General features: G+C 37.4%; 1 long non-coding RNA gene across 1 annotated transcript in view; it reads left to right on the top strand.

The window, feature by feature from the left end:
• LOC134483521 (uncharacterized) overlaps positions 1-17,591 on the top strand; it is a 39,508-nt gene that overhangs the window by 6,156 nt on the left and 15,761 nt on the right. Inside the window, exons 2-3 of the long non-coding RNA XR_010060349.1 lie at positions 1,925-1,980; positions 3,473-11,978. This is a non-coding gene — a long non-coding RNA (uncharacterized LOC134483521). The remainder of the gene's footprint in view (positions 1-1,924; positions 1,981-3,472; positions 11,979-17,591) is intronic.

The raw sequence follows: 17,591 nt of genomic DNA, 5'->3' as shown, positions 1-17,591 counted from the left end.
ATTACGATTTAAATCAAAATCGTATTTCAGGAGGTCTGAAGAAATGACTCAGTTTCCAAATGTGCACTGTTTTTGCAGAGGACCTGTTTTTGGTTACCAACCCCCCACCTTGGGACTGCAACTTGAGCTCTGGTGAATCCACTTGGTGTCTGAGGGCACCTGCATACACACACACACACACACACACACACACACACGCACGCACGCACGCGCCCACATACAAATTCACACATACACGTAACTAAAAATGAAAGCATAAATATAAAAATGTTGGATCATGTCTGACCCTGGTAAATATTAAAATTGTATCAATGCATGATTATCGAAAACTACTTTTTTTGTAGAAGAGGAAATGAAATTTATCATCTCGTGAAAGTTAAATGTTCAACCACTACGCAATGTTTTTAGTCCCTTGTAACTTTTAATTCAAGTTTTACTTCACTGAAAGGATTCATACGTTAAAACGAAACAGAAGTTAATGTTTCCATTTTTGAGCATCATCACCACATTTACTGGATGTTCATGGATACCAAGTTAAATATACATTCCCCAAAGAGTTTAAAACAAGTACATAAAATAATACTAATTTAGCATAATAAACACCGTCGTGGAAATTCTCTGGGAATATAAGATTTGAAAGGTATTCAAAGTCTTGTTTAATTGCTCAGTTTTTTAATTCAAGAATGCCACTGTTCTCTTATTATGGTTTACACTTTTATGGTCCTTTATACATTCTAAGCACACTTGACTGTCATCCACAATGTATGTAACAATTGTGTGAGATGCACAGTTCTGTTATTACACAAGGTTCACACTAACAGGCTTTTAAAGACAATAGAGTCCTTACAGAATGTCTTCATTTTATAGGAATTGAATTAGCCAGTCTTTTGACATCTGAACTAGGTATGAAGTTATGTAGCCAGATAGCTCTTGAAAGACACTGCGATCAGATCACAGATGATTGATATTTAAAGGATGCTAAAAATCTACCTACTTTTATACATATGATTCTGGGGAAAGTGAGCTAGTAAACACAAGAATATGTAAGATATGGAGATAAAAGCCTGGATAATAAACAGGGCACAGTTTAGAAACTTCATTCTGAATTAACGCAATCTAGAAAAGGCACAGTTTCGCTTTCTAATGAGAGCAACAGTAATATTTTCTTCTTTCACAACATCTCTGTAGAATCTAATACTGTGATTTGTTGGTTCGTGGTGCTTGAAATGTTTCAGAACCTTGGAATCTGACTCTCAAATGCAATTCAAGAGATTCCTTCAAAGCAGATCTTGTCAAATAAAAATTTTTGGATTGAGTATTATAAATAAATCAGTTATCAGGAAGATATTTGAGTCAGGTATCAGGAAGATAGCAATGTAAAACAATACAAACCAGCAAACAAAATAAACTGCGCTGTGATATGCTTTGAAACTTTTTCTGGTAGCTATTAGTAGGTAATTTGAACAGTAATTGTACAAAAAATTCTTTTCAAGTGAGATAGTTAAAATGGATATTTGTAGTCTTCCAAAGCAAAAAACATATGTGGCTTGCTCAAAACACAGAGTGTGGCGAATCTTTTTTCCTCTTTCTTCCATGTTTGCATTGTTATTCATGATTTCTTACTCCAAATTATGGTACTGTCTCTGGTCAGGAGCAAAAATGTTTCACTGTGTTGTCCTGCAAATTACATACAGAGTATACAGAGAAAAAATATATATATGTGTGTGTGTGAAATCACCTTATTTGTTACCTGTAGTATTCCTTAACATTTCAGATGAAAAGTTTTGAAGGTAAATGTATTTAACCTTCTAAAAATATAATTAGAATTTTGTTTAACTCCTGATATCGCAGCCAAGCCACCTTTGTGTGTTCCAGGCAAAGGAAACTTGCCTCGGTATTCTGAAATTGATTACTCTTTCCTCAGCTTTCACAGAAAAGGACTGAAGCTTGCAAGAAAATGTGAGGCATTTGAGGCAAAGCGTAAGTATTCTTTCAACTCTTGGAACAGCATGTCTATCGCTTTAATTTTGACTAGCTAATTCAATAGTTTCTCTCTCTCTCTCGTACGTTCTGTGAGTCCTACTTCCCTGTGCAGGTAAGAAGTACTCACATGAAGGGGGGCTGAAAGTGGTATCTGGTTGTGGATGCGTATAAGCATCCTGTCTTCCATGACGCTGTTAATATCCCCACAACTCAGGAAGAACAGACAGCCAGAAAGTAGCCCGTTTGCTACATCCGTACGGTGTGTTCTGCCCTATTGGTATGCTTTGGTTTTCCTTTGTCTCCTGGCCAGACAAGACATTACCCCAGCTCTCAATCACCCTTTAAATGGCACCTCCCACTGTTCCTGAGCACATTCTGAGCTTGAGGCAAACCATGCTCCTTTCATTTCTCTGTAAATTGTCATTTTCTAAATAGTTTATACCTTGTTCAAAAAAAAAAAAACATTTCTTGGAGATAAGTTAGACTTTCTTGAGATATACACGTGGCTCAGTGATTCAGTATTTACTTCGTCTACATGAGCTCCTCAGTGAGGTAGGACTCCATGTACCACCACCACAACCAAACAAAAACAATTAAACTTAAAAAAGGAAAAGAAGGGGAAAGGGAAATAAAGGATAAAAAAGAAAGGTAGGCTATTTCTGTTTTATTCTATCTACCCCTCTTCTATCTAAATTAATACAAAACCAAAATCAACTGTTATTAGAAGAAAAGGATTTTTCAGTCTTAAAATCAGATAAAGAAACATGGTTTAATATTTCTTATTTAATGACTTTATGGAGAAATAATGTGATTCTAAGCCATAAATGAGATAAAGGGAGACTTTATAGAATGAAGATAGAACTACTGTCCAAAAACTATGGCCTCAAGTGTCAGCTGGGAGTCAGGAACACACCAGGGTTCAGAGACAATGAAAACCATTGGCGATCCATATTCATGCCATATTCTGAACTTTTGGCAGGATGCTCCTGACCAGGTCAGCACTTCCGAGACAAAGTGCCTTGCCAACTGTGGGTCAGCTTCATGCTAACTGACCTCTGGTGGGGATGCTTTATTTATCTAATTCCCTGGAAGCCTTGGGCTCTCAAGATCAAACTCTGAATAGCCTTGTAGGTAGAGAGGCCTTGAGGGAAGAAATCTGGGTAGAAATTCATGAGTCAAGGCTGAGGAGGATGGTATAGCTTACCCCAGATCTTGACGGAGGCATTCATTTACACAACGAGAACCTTTTTAAAAACATTGTTTCTTTATGTATTTGGATATGCATTATTATGTTAATGGTTAATATTGAGGGGTTCACTCCCACATCTATATCATAATTGCTCCTTGTTTTACTCATTAAGCTTAGCTCTACCTACTCTGAGATTACTGGGATCAGCTGGTTGAAAAGACTTTGAATATGGAGTTGTGATTTTCTCAATCCCAAATAAATAATAGTCATGCTATAATTCCAAATGCATCTCTCTTATAGTTTGGACCTAAATTTGTCCCTACGTAATCATGAACTAGAGTAATTGGAAACAGTACCACGTAGGCCAAGGGGTAGAAGACTTGAAGCCAGTACCACCAATGAGAGTTCTAGTATCCTTTGGAATATGGCAGTGATGGAAGGACAAAAAAGGTAAGAAGAGGCAGATGCTTGTAGTAGATAGTAGAATCCTGAATCCTGAACCTTCTTTCTTTACTTCTCAGCCTGTGAAGGGAAGTATGGCATCCTCACTAAGAGAACTACATCACCACATACCTGAAGACAGCAGCACCACTTAACCTTCAGCTGAAACTTCTAAAACCAAGTGGCCAAAAAAAAATCAATCTTTTTTTCAACAAACTTTCAAGTATTTTCTCACCTTGACCAACAATTAGCTGACACAACCACAAATAGAATGTTGTGTGACTTTGAAATGTGAACCAAGATCTATTTCCTTCAGGTATAGCCTTAATAGCAGATCAGACAAATTATTCGACAACATTCTGGCTTAGAGAACCAGTAAGTTTATTACGGGTTACTTACAGAAGCATGGATAATTGCTTATGTGCAAGACCACTGGTGTCACACAGGTGTCTGCATCCATAAAAACGCTAGTGCATTGACCAACTCACAAAAGCTGCATTCCTGGAACTTCGGAAACCATTTCCAGGCAGCTCAGCTGGGCAGTCTCTGCCTTCACCAGCAATTGTGTATGGTTTCTATAACCCTGCCTCTTTTCTTAACTCTTAGAAACTGCCTTTCTCACTGCATGGAGGGGAGGGGATGATTCAAGTTACAGGTCCTAGCTACATACAGATGTGCGTTCTCGGTCAATACTTAACTTGACACTTACGAACTCCTGTCTCCATTTATGACGCAGTATGAGGCTTCATAAACTTTCCTTTCATTTGTGCTTTTTTTTTTTGTCTACTGTCATCAACAGACTGCTTCTGAACTATTTGAAGATAGTATTAAAGAGAATGGCTAGAAAGAGATTGTGTATAGCTTCAATGATATCAAAACTTTTGAATTCTCCAAGTCCAAGCCTCCGTAATATCCATTTATTGGCCTTACATATATACGTCCATATTTTGTATTTTTCAAGAAATCCTTTAGAATTTATGAGCAGACTCCTAGTTTCCACTAACCAAAAGGCTAAGAATGTTGTCAGTCAGCATTGTAATCTTAGAGCAGACATTTTCCTGCCTTGCTGTAATTTACCTTTCTAATGGACATACCATCAATTTGAAAATTGCGATCTTTTATGACTTTCTTTGTTCTATTACCATAAAAGGTTCATGAAACTGCTGCCTCAGAGAAACATGTTCACTCATATTTGGCTCCTTGTATTCATTTGAGGTGAGAGCCATTTCTTTCTTGGGCAGAAAGGGCTCTATTATTCATATCTGAGATCCCCAAACTTAGCTAAAAGCCTTATCTATAGCACATGTGTAGAGATCACATTATCTAAGATGATGAACAAGTGAATATGGCTGCAGAAAAAACCATGGAATTATTCTCAGCAGAATAGATCTAACTATATTTCTAACTAGAAATAGATCCAGATTTGGACTTAGAAAATCAGATGGTCCAACAGATCGGTGTGGGTAACTCAAGGAGATAACGTATTTCACTGGAAAAGGGAAGATGGAGAGAAAAGCGTGGTAAAACAAAGCAAAAGCTGGAAATTCAATCTCCTAGTATAGAAATAGAATATTCATTCTATAGAAATAGTCATAAGAGGAGAATTAAGAGCTGAATAATCTCTCTCTCTGCCTCTCTGTCTTTCTGTCTCTCTGTCTCTCTGTCTCTCTCTGTCTCTCTCTCTCTCTCTCTCTCTCTCTCTCTCACACACACACACACACACACACACACACACACAAAACATCTGACTGACATAATTAAGTGTGAACATAGGGAGACAGGTTAGATCCCTAATGGTGATTTACATGATCATAATAAGTATTACTCAGAGCAATCATAATGAAAATGGCATCAAGTATTAATGAGGATACTTCTTCTTAGCAGCTCATAATTTAATACCTGAGATTTTTATAAAGCAACTCGCCTTTCAGGAAACAAGTGAACCCCAGACCAACTATACTGTTTCTGTTACACCCTCACACAGACAACTCCACTCCAAAAACAGGTTTGAAATAGATTCCCACTATCCAGAGCTGAGATTTTTCTTTAAGAGCAGAAAATATATTTTGTCCATTTATCTTTGAATCCCCAGGAGCACAGAAGAAATGCTCAATAAATTTTTATTGATTTATTATCTTTTATTCCCCACAGCAAGCTACAAAATAAATAGGTCTGTACCCCAATCCTTGAGGTGAGGAAACCAGAGACACCTGCTTAAAGTAGAAATTAGCTAACGAATTTCTAATATTTTTAACACATTAGTCTCTCCTGAAGTGCTCTTCTCCTGCCTAGAGAGACCAAGACTGCCAAGGTCACATTGCTTATTAATTACTTATTTTTTTTCCTGTGAGGAATTCTAAGAAAGCACACTACTTGCCTTCATATTCAGATGTAGAACCAAAGAAGTTTTCTGGCAAAGTGCCCACTTCTCTTGCTTTGCAAGATCAAGGGCAAAGCTGCACACTTCTGAGTCAGCCTTGAGCACCTAAAGCACTCTTTCCTATGTTGACGTGGTGGAGAACAGGAAAGACATTATGCATCTGGAGGTGAAAATCCATGTTTATTCTAGGGTCGATGGAATCAGTGCATCCCTGATTAATTTACACTTAAATCAATGAAGTGTTTTGCAAAAGATATTTGATGTTCAAGAAGCCTTTTAAAGGAGTCTGATGGGACTTTAAAGCTGTTTTTGTCTTAAGAAGGGAACTTTTCTTCTCTATGATCTTATACAAATGACATAATTTCAAAGTCTCCTTTTAGGGCAGAATGCTATTACTTTCAAAATCTTGCTTTTTACATATATTTAGAGGTGGTTAACTTATATTTTATCATGTCAGCATGTTTTTTTTCATTATCTACCTATCTATATATCTGTCAGTTTGTCTGCCTGTTTTGCTATTATCATCTATTGTTCAACTGTCTATTTTTATTTATCTAAACTAACAATCTATAATCATCTCTACCTTCATTTATCTGTCTGGTGGCCATCTATCATCTTTCTATTCACGAATCTATCATCTGCCAATCATCTATTTATATCTATCAATTACTTACCATCAACCATCTATATCAATCTATCTATCTATCTATCTATCTATCTATCTATCTATCTATCTATCTATCATCTATCTATCATCTATCTATCTATCTATCTATCTATCTATCTATCTATCTATCTATCTATCATCTATCTATCATCTATCTATCATCTATCTATCTATCTATTTATCTATCTATCATCTATCTATCTATCATCTATCTATCTATCTATCTATCTATCATCTATCTATCTATCTATCTATCTATCTATCTATCATCTCTCTATCATCTATCTGTCTCTCTTTCTGTCTGTCCATCATCTATTTACCTTAGCTCTAAAACAGTTCTGATTACAAAGAGTCTGAGCAAATCACGTATGACCATGGCATGGGAGTATGGATATTTCTGACCCTGAATTATATATGAGATTTTATAGGTACTGAAACTCATAAATCAGTGCATTTATAAAAAATGTCAGAGAGAACGGCAAGTCGGCAGATTAGAACGGAGCAGAGGTGTTGCCTAATATTGAGAATCTGTTGCTTATTGCTGGGAGTTTTAGATTCTTATGCCCCTTAAAAAAATAATAATTGAGAAGAGACACACTATGGCAGCAAAAGCAAAAACAATTGAAGAAAAAATTTACTTCACACAGGAGGAGGGCAGTAATTCCACTGCATAAAGAATCACTGCTTCCGCTGGAGAGATGGCTCAGCGTTTAGGAGCACTGACTGCTCTTCCAGAGGTCCTGAGTTCAAATCCCAGTAACCACATGGTGACTCACAACCATCTGTAATGAGATCTGATGCCCTCTCCTGGTGTGCATGAAGACAACTGCAGTGTATTCACATATATAAAATAAATAAATAAATCTTGGGGTTGGGGATTTAGCTCAGTGGTAGAGCGCTTGCCTAGCAAGCGCAAGGCCCTGGGTTCGGTCCTCAGCTCCGAAGGGAAAAAAAAAGAATCACTGCTTCCCAGAAACTTGAGAATGCTCCATGTCTCAGTTACATACTAAGGGTGTATCTTCTCATTTACAGACACGTCCCTGTGTCATGTGCGTTGTATATCTCCACCCAAAGATGTGTAGTTTTATAGTATGATGAGCTACATCATACTTCTGGACATTCGGGGATGGCCTTAATTCTAAGAGATATACTACCTGTGTGGAGAAGGAAGACACAGGGTGGATAAAGACTTACACATGTTCGTTGTATGGAGAAACGTGAGTGTGCTGAGAGTCAATGATAATTTGAATTAACTGAGTAATCCCACGCCAGTGTTTTTGCATGAAGTCATTCTGTTTATCCCACACTAACATTTGAAGATGCAGATGTAATCAGCAGCCTTTTGTAGAGCAAGGATACGAGATACAAGAAAGCTATGCTGAATTCTTCAGATGTTGCATCTGGTAAGGAACCGGTGTCATTTTTGTCTGTGCTTTGTATATGGTCCAAACTTCTTAGTAGAGCCCAGCATCTGTCATGAGGCAAATAGTGTCCTTGGTGCTATGATTTCTATTGTGACACAAATCCTAGATGCATGAAATAAGTAAGTGGGAAATTAGCCACTTTCCAAACATCTTTCTGATTTTCATCAAGAGGGAACATTTCAATTCCTATTTCTGCCTTTGCTGATGCCTCCAACAAGCAGAATGCTGGCTTGTCCTCGGAGTCTTAAGAAGACTCCAAGTGACTTTTTTTGAATCCAAGAACAATGCTTTGTACTCATTCAATTTATTTCTAAGTTTACTTTGTAGTGTGGTAAGTAAAAATAATATTTCTATTTCTAGGTATGGATATAAGTTTCCCTTTAAACGAATGTTTATTTTACATTTTGTAGAAGTGAGGTGATTAAAATATTATATCACACAGATGGTGCATAGAAAAAGAAAAGCAATGTAACTATATGCATGGCTACAGCTTGAGTAAGAAAAATACTATGTTAAATCAACATCCTTTCAAAGAACCATCACCAAGTAAATCGTCTTTTTTTAATTTTGGGAAGTATACACATTTACAGCAATATTCCTGGATTTTAAATTTGTGCTAAATTTCAAATGTTTCAGATATTTCTACATTGGTTTCTTACTTTAAAAATATCAACTCTGACACATGTAAGAATCATTTCTGGGAGTTATACTTACATGAGGGATGGGAAGTGCTTATAGGTACAAACTAAAGTATTAGATTTTTATAGATTTGTCTCTCTGTGCCTCCATCCATTAAAATTTCAACACACTAACCATCTTCTTTAGTTAAGATCTTGGACTTAGACTTACAAAATACCAAAGTCTTACCCTTATGATACTGAAGTAAATAAAGTACATCTTCCCAGGGTACAAATTTGGAGCAGGCTATGTGAAAACCAACTTCCATTTTTTTCTGCCTATTTTATTTGGTTTATTATCCAGTTCCATTTGGGGATACATTGTGGTCCTCTTCAATGAAATTTTACTTTTATGTGTTGTATCTTGCTATTGCAACGGGAAGTCAACGTATTGCTCATAAAGCATTAAAGTCTTTATGAACTACTGATGGATATCAAGGAAGTGCTCTGAGGACTAGGAGATGATATTGTGGCAAAATGTCTAGTTCCTCTATCTATTACCTTCAGTGGCTTTGTAGCAAATATTGCTGAAAAAAGCAAGTATAAATCACTCAAGTCCTAAGGGCTTAATGCTCAAGGACCATTTATGTTTTCATTTTGTTTATATTACTGGCCAACAGTACTGAATGAGATAAAAAGAAAACATTATTATTAAAAAAAAGAAGTGAAAGAAGAGAGAAAGAGAAAAAGGTAGGAGGAGGACAGGGGAAGACAAGATGGGTAGAAAGAGAGAGGAAGAGCAGATAGAAATGCTAAACATCCGGTGCTATGGAGGAGACTGGTCCTTTGTGCTATTTTGCTTTGAGATGAGATCTCAACATGAATACCAGACTTGTGACTACCAGGTTCACTACACAAGGCCTGATTCATATATTCATTTATTTACTGGCTTATTTATGTTCATTCCTTGCAGGGATGTACCTAAGGCATTTGGGTATAAGAAGATACAAGCCAACAGCAACAACTTTTTTTTTCAGCTCTGGTTAAGGTCTGGTGTTTGATTGCACAGCTCTGTAAACGATTTGGGAAAGATATAAATCCTATACAGGAAATCTGGGGCATGTTCTGATCCTCACCCCCTAATATGTACAGGAACATGAAAAATTACTCTAGCTACAGCACTGTCGGTGGTTTGTTTCTTGACAAACCTTAGCAGTTTTTTCTACCTGCAGTGGTAAATTTCTTCTTATTGCCTGAGTCAATCAAAATGGAATGCTATTTTATTATAGCTACCTTTGCTCAATATCACTTTGAGGCCTACATATATCCCTGCCCCAGTCTCATTTCTACTACCTATCAATAAATGATGTTTCCCCCCTCCCCGCCCATGTACATAAGTTTTTCTCACCTCTCTCAGTGGACCGCAGTAATCCTACATCACATGAACTAAATTTATGTAACATGTAGATTGTAGTAAGTCTAACGACATGAACTCTATGTGAGGAAGGGTCACTAATTATAAACATGTACGACATTAAGGGTATTTATGTTAGTGAATAATGCAAAAGGACAAGAAAAGTATCAGCTTTCCATTTATATTTTCTCTGAAAACTTGAGTCTAGTTTTGTCATTTTGTACGGCAGTATGAGAAACAGAAATGATGGGTGTATATTGCACGTGTGAAGATAGAAACTCTTGTAACAGACATCCTTGTCTGGCTTGTCATTACCTTTGAAAATTTCACTGTAAGTGTGTCTCATTAAGTGTGAAGGCACTATGTTGAGCCCTTAGCCATGACAGTGCTTAGTTTGATTAATCCATGAGAAATCAGTGTCTCATTAATGTGTAAACAAGTGCATATACAAATACATCTGTACGCCTCCCCACTTTCATCCGCATGCATTAAATCTCACGTTGTTCCCTGCTTTGGACCAGGTGCAGATAATTAAAAGATGAATGAGATAAGATGCCCTCCAAAGCTCAGTCAAGTGGCAGAGACAGACAATGTGAAGACGTAATTTTGGTATAAGGACAGCTCTCAAGTGCGGCAGCAGAGAAGTATGATGAAAATGCAAAGGCTTAGGAGTCTGAGAACACCCTTGGAGATGTCACTTCTCTGCTCTGAATATCCTAGTGACTGTCTAACCTTGGGAGTCTCTCAGCTTCTCTGATAAGTGCTTGGGTGTGGCTGAACTGAGGAAACACAGCAGGAATCAAGAAGAGTAGTAGACTGTGTGCCCCGAACAATTGAATAGGCAAGCCCAAAAGAGCCTTATTTTTAACAATGAGAAACTTAAACATCAATCTATTAATCCCCTGTCATACTGAGAACTATACAACAGGTATATATAGATTTAGCTTCACGACAGCTGTACTAAAATGTAGTGCTAGAGTGCGTGTGTGATATTTTGCCTAAATATGGAGCAATGGAAGGAAGAAATATCATTTAAAATGTGATTGCAATACAAAAGGAATAATGTAAAATACAAAAGCACCATTCCCGATGCTGCTTAATTTCATTTCAACTGCTCAGGAAGTGCTTAAATATCTTGCCCACCATTGCATAAATAACCACAATATTATATTGTGAGAGCTAGGGGTAAAGAATTGAGGCCCAGAACCAGGTTGACTATTATGATACCATACTTTTCTCTCTCTCTCTCTTTCTTTCTCTCTCTCTTTCTTTCTTTCTTTTAGCTTGGCATCTCTCTCTTTCATTGATAGCTGATCCAATACATTTTTGAAAATTCTTTGTCACTATTGTCTTTATTTATGTATTAATAGTGCTTGCTTTGGTGTTCAGCAAATATCTCAAACTTATGTTCTCAATATACCACAATAAGGGGATCAGAAGTCTCAGCGAATTCTGTGTCTAAGTGCTAGTGTGCAGCCCTCTGTGCCCTGTGAACATAATTACTATTGGATAGGCATATGGCATTGTCAGTTGCTCTTTCCCTATTGTATATATTCTCTCTCTCTCTCTCTTTCTCTCTCTCTCTCTCTCTCTCTCTCTCTCTCTCTCTCTCTCTCTCTCTCTGCTAAGACTATCTAATTATCGCCCCTTTCAGATTATTGCTTATGGTCTTCTTGCCTGGACCTCAAAATCAACTTCTCCTCTGCTTCTGTAAGACGCCTTTGCTCATTTCTCTCCACAGTGTCTTATCTGCACCAAGACTCCTCTTCTCGCAGCACAAGGCACTGTCTTCCAGAGAGCTGCTATTTGCCCTGGCATCCCTACTACTATGTCTAGTAATGTGGGTAGCACATGTGTTTTTAGGTAAGTACTGACTGCACACCAGGCAATATGTAGTAGGGATAAATATATTATCCTGAATAATTATTGGCATTTGAGAAGAAAAGACTGAGAGTGTCTAAATTGCACAATGGAATACATAAAGGATTAATCAGACAAGAATTTTTAGTAGACTTCCACATTGTATAGTTATTAACAAATATAAAAATGCATTTTTCCCCAGAGCATAGTTTCCTTAAGATTGACATCTAACATCTTTTAAAATTTGACCCCAGAAACACTTTGCTAACCCATTTGCCACACCCACTGTGGGAAACTTCCTTTCTATTTACTTTGAACCGGGTACATTGGTTCATTAGGTCCTTTGAACTATTTGAATGTAGTAATTAACACAAATTCATCTGCCCTGTTGTAACCATGGCAGACAAGTCTAATTGATTATGGTCGGACATATTTTATAAGATTAATCTTAGGGAAGCACTGAAGGCAGACACTAAAAATCACTCAGAATCATACAATTAGATTAAGTTCCTTTGCCAAATAAGCTTACATGCTTCCCTCGGCTTGAAATGACCTACTTCTGGTTCATTTTTGAGAATCCAACAAGTTCATGTCCCTGTGAAACTGTCTTGATTTTCTTACCTCAAGAGGAATTAACCCCTCTGACTATGTAGCACACAGGTCGACAACATACAGACCTTCATTTGTTCCTTGATTTGGCCTCCTAATTGCTGCACACATCTACCTGTCTGCCCAATGCCATGTGTCTTTTCTGCTCATGGTAGAATTCTTCTTCAAATTCCTATGGCAGGCAATTAAGTGTAGCACCTCCCTGGAATTCAAACAAGCTGAGATAACTTAGATGACTGATTGACGAGTGAGAAAGAAACAGACCCAAACAGAGACTGATCTAGCTTAGTAGACACCAAGAAAAATGGAATTGGAGGGAAGGATAGATTGACAGAGCCATTATGTAAGTTAATTTGCACTGAGACACCCGCCTCCTTCTCAGTGTTACCTGGCTTTCAATCTGCATGAGAACCTCGCTCTGCAGACAGAGAGACAGATTCAGGGTGGATTATGTAATAAACAAAGTGAAGAAGAGCATCTCCCAGTATGTCTGCAAGAATACTTCAATTTCAAAAATAATTATTAAAAGCCACAAGGAAGGCAGAGATAACACCGCTGAAACATTGACTTACTGATCAAAAGAGACACTAATTCGTGCTCCTTAAGGGAAACTGTAAGATTTTTACATGGGTGCAAGCAAATCCCCTTGCTCCTTTCTCCTTCTGTATTGGCATAGAAATCCAGTCCTGTAGTTCTTTTCTGCCTCTTCTCGGCTCTTTTGAAAATACTTTGGTTCATTTGTGTTAATGTCTGTGTTCCATTCTTTCCTTTGTTTCTTCTTTTCTTCTTTCCCTCCTTCATCTATTTTGATAAATCTACTTTTTCTGGAATTCTGTATCTTTTTGCATCATTTTGTAGTCCCTTTCTTCCTCCCTTCAGTTTTGGTATTATATTTAGAAAGGTTTTCTTTTTTTTTTAGACAGGTAGTATGGCCACATAAAGACAAAATACTATATAATTTTTTTTTTGAAGAGCAAATGTCATCAGAAAATGGTCCATAGTGACTTGGGCTATAATTCTCATTTTCTAGGTCTGCTGTCATTACCTCTCAAATTTAGATTTCCACAGCTGTAAAATAACATTTGTACCGTGCAACTGTCACATAAGAAAACTCTTGAATGGTAACTGTGATCACGTCCATCAATATTGCATATGGAAATTGAGCCAGTGACATTGGGACGTCTATATCAGCTCAATGCAAATTGAATCTTTCACAGTAATCCCCGAGGTTTTAAACTCATTTTATGAATTCCGCTTCTTTTTTAAAAAGTGCTTAGCTTTTTTTCATCCAGGACGACTCTCTTCCTTGACATACTAATGGTCATTTCTACTGGGTTTGTAAGCATCCCTAATAAAAATGTATGATGCTGTAAATGCAAAAGGGAGAGTGAACCATAAACAAGTTGCCTGAAGGTAGCTGACAGCCATTGACTTAACACTCAGTATTTGTTGTTGTTGTTAAAGACAAAAAGGACTTGCTTTTGAACAAAATATTCATTAAAAATAGCTCTCTAGAACTTAAAACTTTCTGATAAAAAAAAATGCCACAGATTCAGGACACATAAATCAATTGAATCTTGAGAACTCAACTTTCCTCCTAGTTCTTCTGACCTGCTTCGTTATATACTGTTTTCAAACCAAATATGTGGATACATATCATGGAGAGTTCTGTTTTTAAATAGTTTCAAAGACTGAGTGCTAAAGGTCCTTCCACTAGATAGTCAGAAGAGCAGTCGCTGGCTTATTTCTACAGTCATACAATCTAAGATTTCAACTTGCTTAGGGTGACGTCAGAAAATGCCAACTGAAAAGATCATTTTTGTTTTAATTTATTTACTTTACATCCCTCTCATTTTCCAGTCATCCCCTCCCACAATCCTCCATATCCTCTACCCTTCCTTTCTCCTCTGAGATGGTGGAAGACCCTTTGGCACATCAAGTCTCAGTGGGGAGAGGTGCATCATATTCCACTGAGGCCAGGCAAGGCAGCCCAGGCAGAAGAGCATATCCCACAGATAGGCAACAGCTTTAGGGATAAGCCCTGCTACAGTTGTTCAAGACCCACATGAAGGTGAAGCTGCCCATCTGTTACATATTTGCAGCAAGTCCTAGGTCCAGTCCGTGTATGCTCTTTGCTTGGTGGTTCAGTATCTAAGAGTCCCAAGCGTCCAGATTAGTTGACTCTGTTGGTCTTCATGTGGAGTTCCTATCCCATTCGGGCCCACAATCCTCCCAACTCCTCCATAAGATTCCCCAAATTCCAGCCATGGTTTGGCTATCGTTTTCTGCATCTGTTTGTGTCAGATGCTGGGTGGAACCGCTCAGAGGAGAGACATGCTAGACACCTGTCTGCAAGCATTACAGAGTATCCTTAGTCATGGGATTGGTCAAGTTGGGCCGGATATTGGTTGACCATTCTCTCAGTCTCATCCCTTCATTTCTCCATCTCTCATCTCTCAACCCTCCATTTCTTGTAGACAGAATAAATTTTGGGTGGGAAATTTTGTGGTGGGCTAGTGTCCCTATTTCTTCACTAGGATTTCTGCCTGGCTAGAGAAAGTGACCTCTGAAGAGATATTTTGTCATAGAATTTCTGTGAGTTATGGTCTGTACTGAGTCAAGAACTGTGAAAATTTGAAGAAAAATTAAACAAAATTCAGGGCTACCACCCTGTTTATATGTCCTTAAACCATCTTTTTAAAAATAGTTGTTCATTTAAAGAAAAAGAAAAAAAGGCTTCTCTATACTTCAGATGAGGGATATGTACACTTGCTCCTGTTTGTGAGGACAAAGACTTTTTATTCTCCACATGGATACCTGATAATATATAGTATGTGTTGTGCTAGGTATTAAAAAACTAGATAATTTACATAGGCTATTTTCAAATAGTTAGAACCAGTTATTAGAGATACCTAATAACATTGCTAAGAAAATATAAATGTAGTCTCAGAATTTGGCTTTAATTATTTATTATTTTATATTTTTATGTACGCATTTGTGCCTGCATGAGTTTCTGTGTACCAAGGACATGCAGGTGTCCATGAAGGCCACAGGACATTGGATTCTCAAGGATTGGAATTAGTTTCTATGATGGTCATTAATTACCTTATACAGGTGGTAAAAACCGAGGCATATTCTCTATAATGTGCGTAAATACTCTTAACTATTAAATTATGTCTCCAACCCCTTGAATTTTTTGTTAGAGTCTATTCATTTTTTGTCAACCCTTCTGCTATTTAAATATTCTCTAAATATTTTAAAACCATTTATGGTAGTATATTATATAAAATTAGTTATCTTATTCTATCTTTCTAATAGTAATGAATGTGTCATAATGTTAATGAACATAATGAAAAAAATACTAATCACAAATATACAGCATTGTGATACACACAATGTATTCAGTTGATTACTGCAGTTCTCTGACTGAGAATTGTCCACATAGGTCCATAGATATGCATGTTTAGTCACCAGTTGATAAACTACTTGGCAGGATTCGAAGGTGTGTCCCTGTTGGATGAATTGTGTCACTGGGAATGGACTTTAAGGTTTTAAAAGTCCAGGCTTCGCCCAGTCTTTCTGTCTCTCTGATTTTGTCTGTCTCTTTCTCTCAGATCTGTTTCCTTCTCTGTCTATTTGTCTCTGTCTCTGTGTCTCTGTCTTCCTCTCTCTGTCTCTGTCTCTCTCTGTCCCTCTCTGCCTCTCTCTGTGTCTCTGTCTCTCTGTCTCTCTCTGTCTCTCTCTCTGTCTCTCTCTCTGTATCTCTCTCTGTCTCTCTGTCTCTCTCTCTCTGTCTCTCTCTGTCTCTCTCTGTCTCTCTGTCTCTCTCTCTCTCTCTCTCTCTCTCTCTCTCTCTCTCTCTTTCTCGCTTCCTTCCTGCTAAGGATGGAAAAGGTTACAGCTACTTCTCCACTATCATAATCGACTGCTGCATTGCTCTCCACCATGAAAATGTACTAACCCTCTGAAACGATAAGGAAGCCCTCAGTTAAGTGCCTTACCTTAGAATTGCCTTGGCCATGCTGTCTCTTCATAGCAATAGAACAGTAGCTGAGACATCTATGCATATTCTATGGTCTATTTTTTTTAGATTATTCATTTGATTAGTTAGCAAAGAACAGAGGGAGATGTGCAGAAAACATGGTTTACCTAAGTAGAAATTATTCATTGTTTGCAGAAATAACCCAAGGACTGCTCAGGATCCCATCGTAGCCAGGTTTGCTTTGGTTGAAATATATGATGAAGCCTTATTTTCTAACAGTACAGTCACAAATCACCTTTATCTACAGAGGATTAGCTAAGTCTTTTCAGCATTTCCTAGCTTTTTATTTCACATATTCATCATCCTCCTCAGCACAGCTAAAATTTATACTGTCGTCCTCTAAGGCAACAATAATCTAAAACTATCCTACCTTTGATCACCAATCCTCACAAGACCGGTGTGAAGTAAGTCCAGTTATTCTTCCTCTTTTTTATATGGATGAGGAAACCCAAGATCAGAGATTTTAGTATTTTGTCTTAAGCCATACAACTTTGCCATAAATAATTAATGAGGATTATCAGAAAGTCTGATTGTCACCCTAAAACCCAATCATGCCCTGCTCAACATCAAATACTCATTCTCCCTCCTCCTCCTTTTCCTCTCTTTCTCTGTATGTTTGTTTAGAGAGAGTGAGGCTTGCTATCACAGTATCCAATCTTTGCTAATCCATATCCTTGAAACTCTAAAGTTACATAGTTTAGAAGTGTGTCATTTTTCCTGATGTATAGTTTTTAATGTTTAATACCATAATTTTGAGACATGTATGCAAAAAAGAAACAAAGAAGCCCAGCAAGCTCTTTTTAAAAAGATTTGTTCATTTATTTTGTGTCAAGCATGTTTGCCTCCTAATATTTGTGAGCAATATATATGCAATCCTTCCATAGACCAGAAAAAGTTGCCAGATCCTATGGAACTAGCTTTACAGATAGTTGTAAGCTTACTATGTAAGTTGTAAGCTGGAAACT

This window comes from Rattus norvegicus, chromosome 19 (assembly GCF_036323735.1).
Source record: "Rattus norvegicus strain BN/NHsdMcwi chromosome 19, GRCr8, whole genome shotgun sequence".
NCBI lineage: Eukaryota > Metazoa > Chordata > Mammalia > Rodentia > Muridae > Rattus > Rattus norvegicus.
Note: the sequence above shows the minus strand (reverse complement) of the source record. Positions and strands in the feature narration are given on the sequence as shown.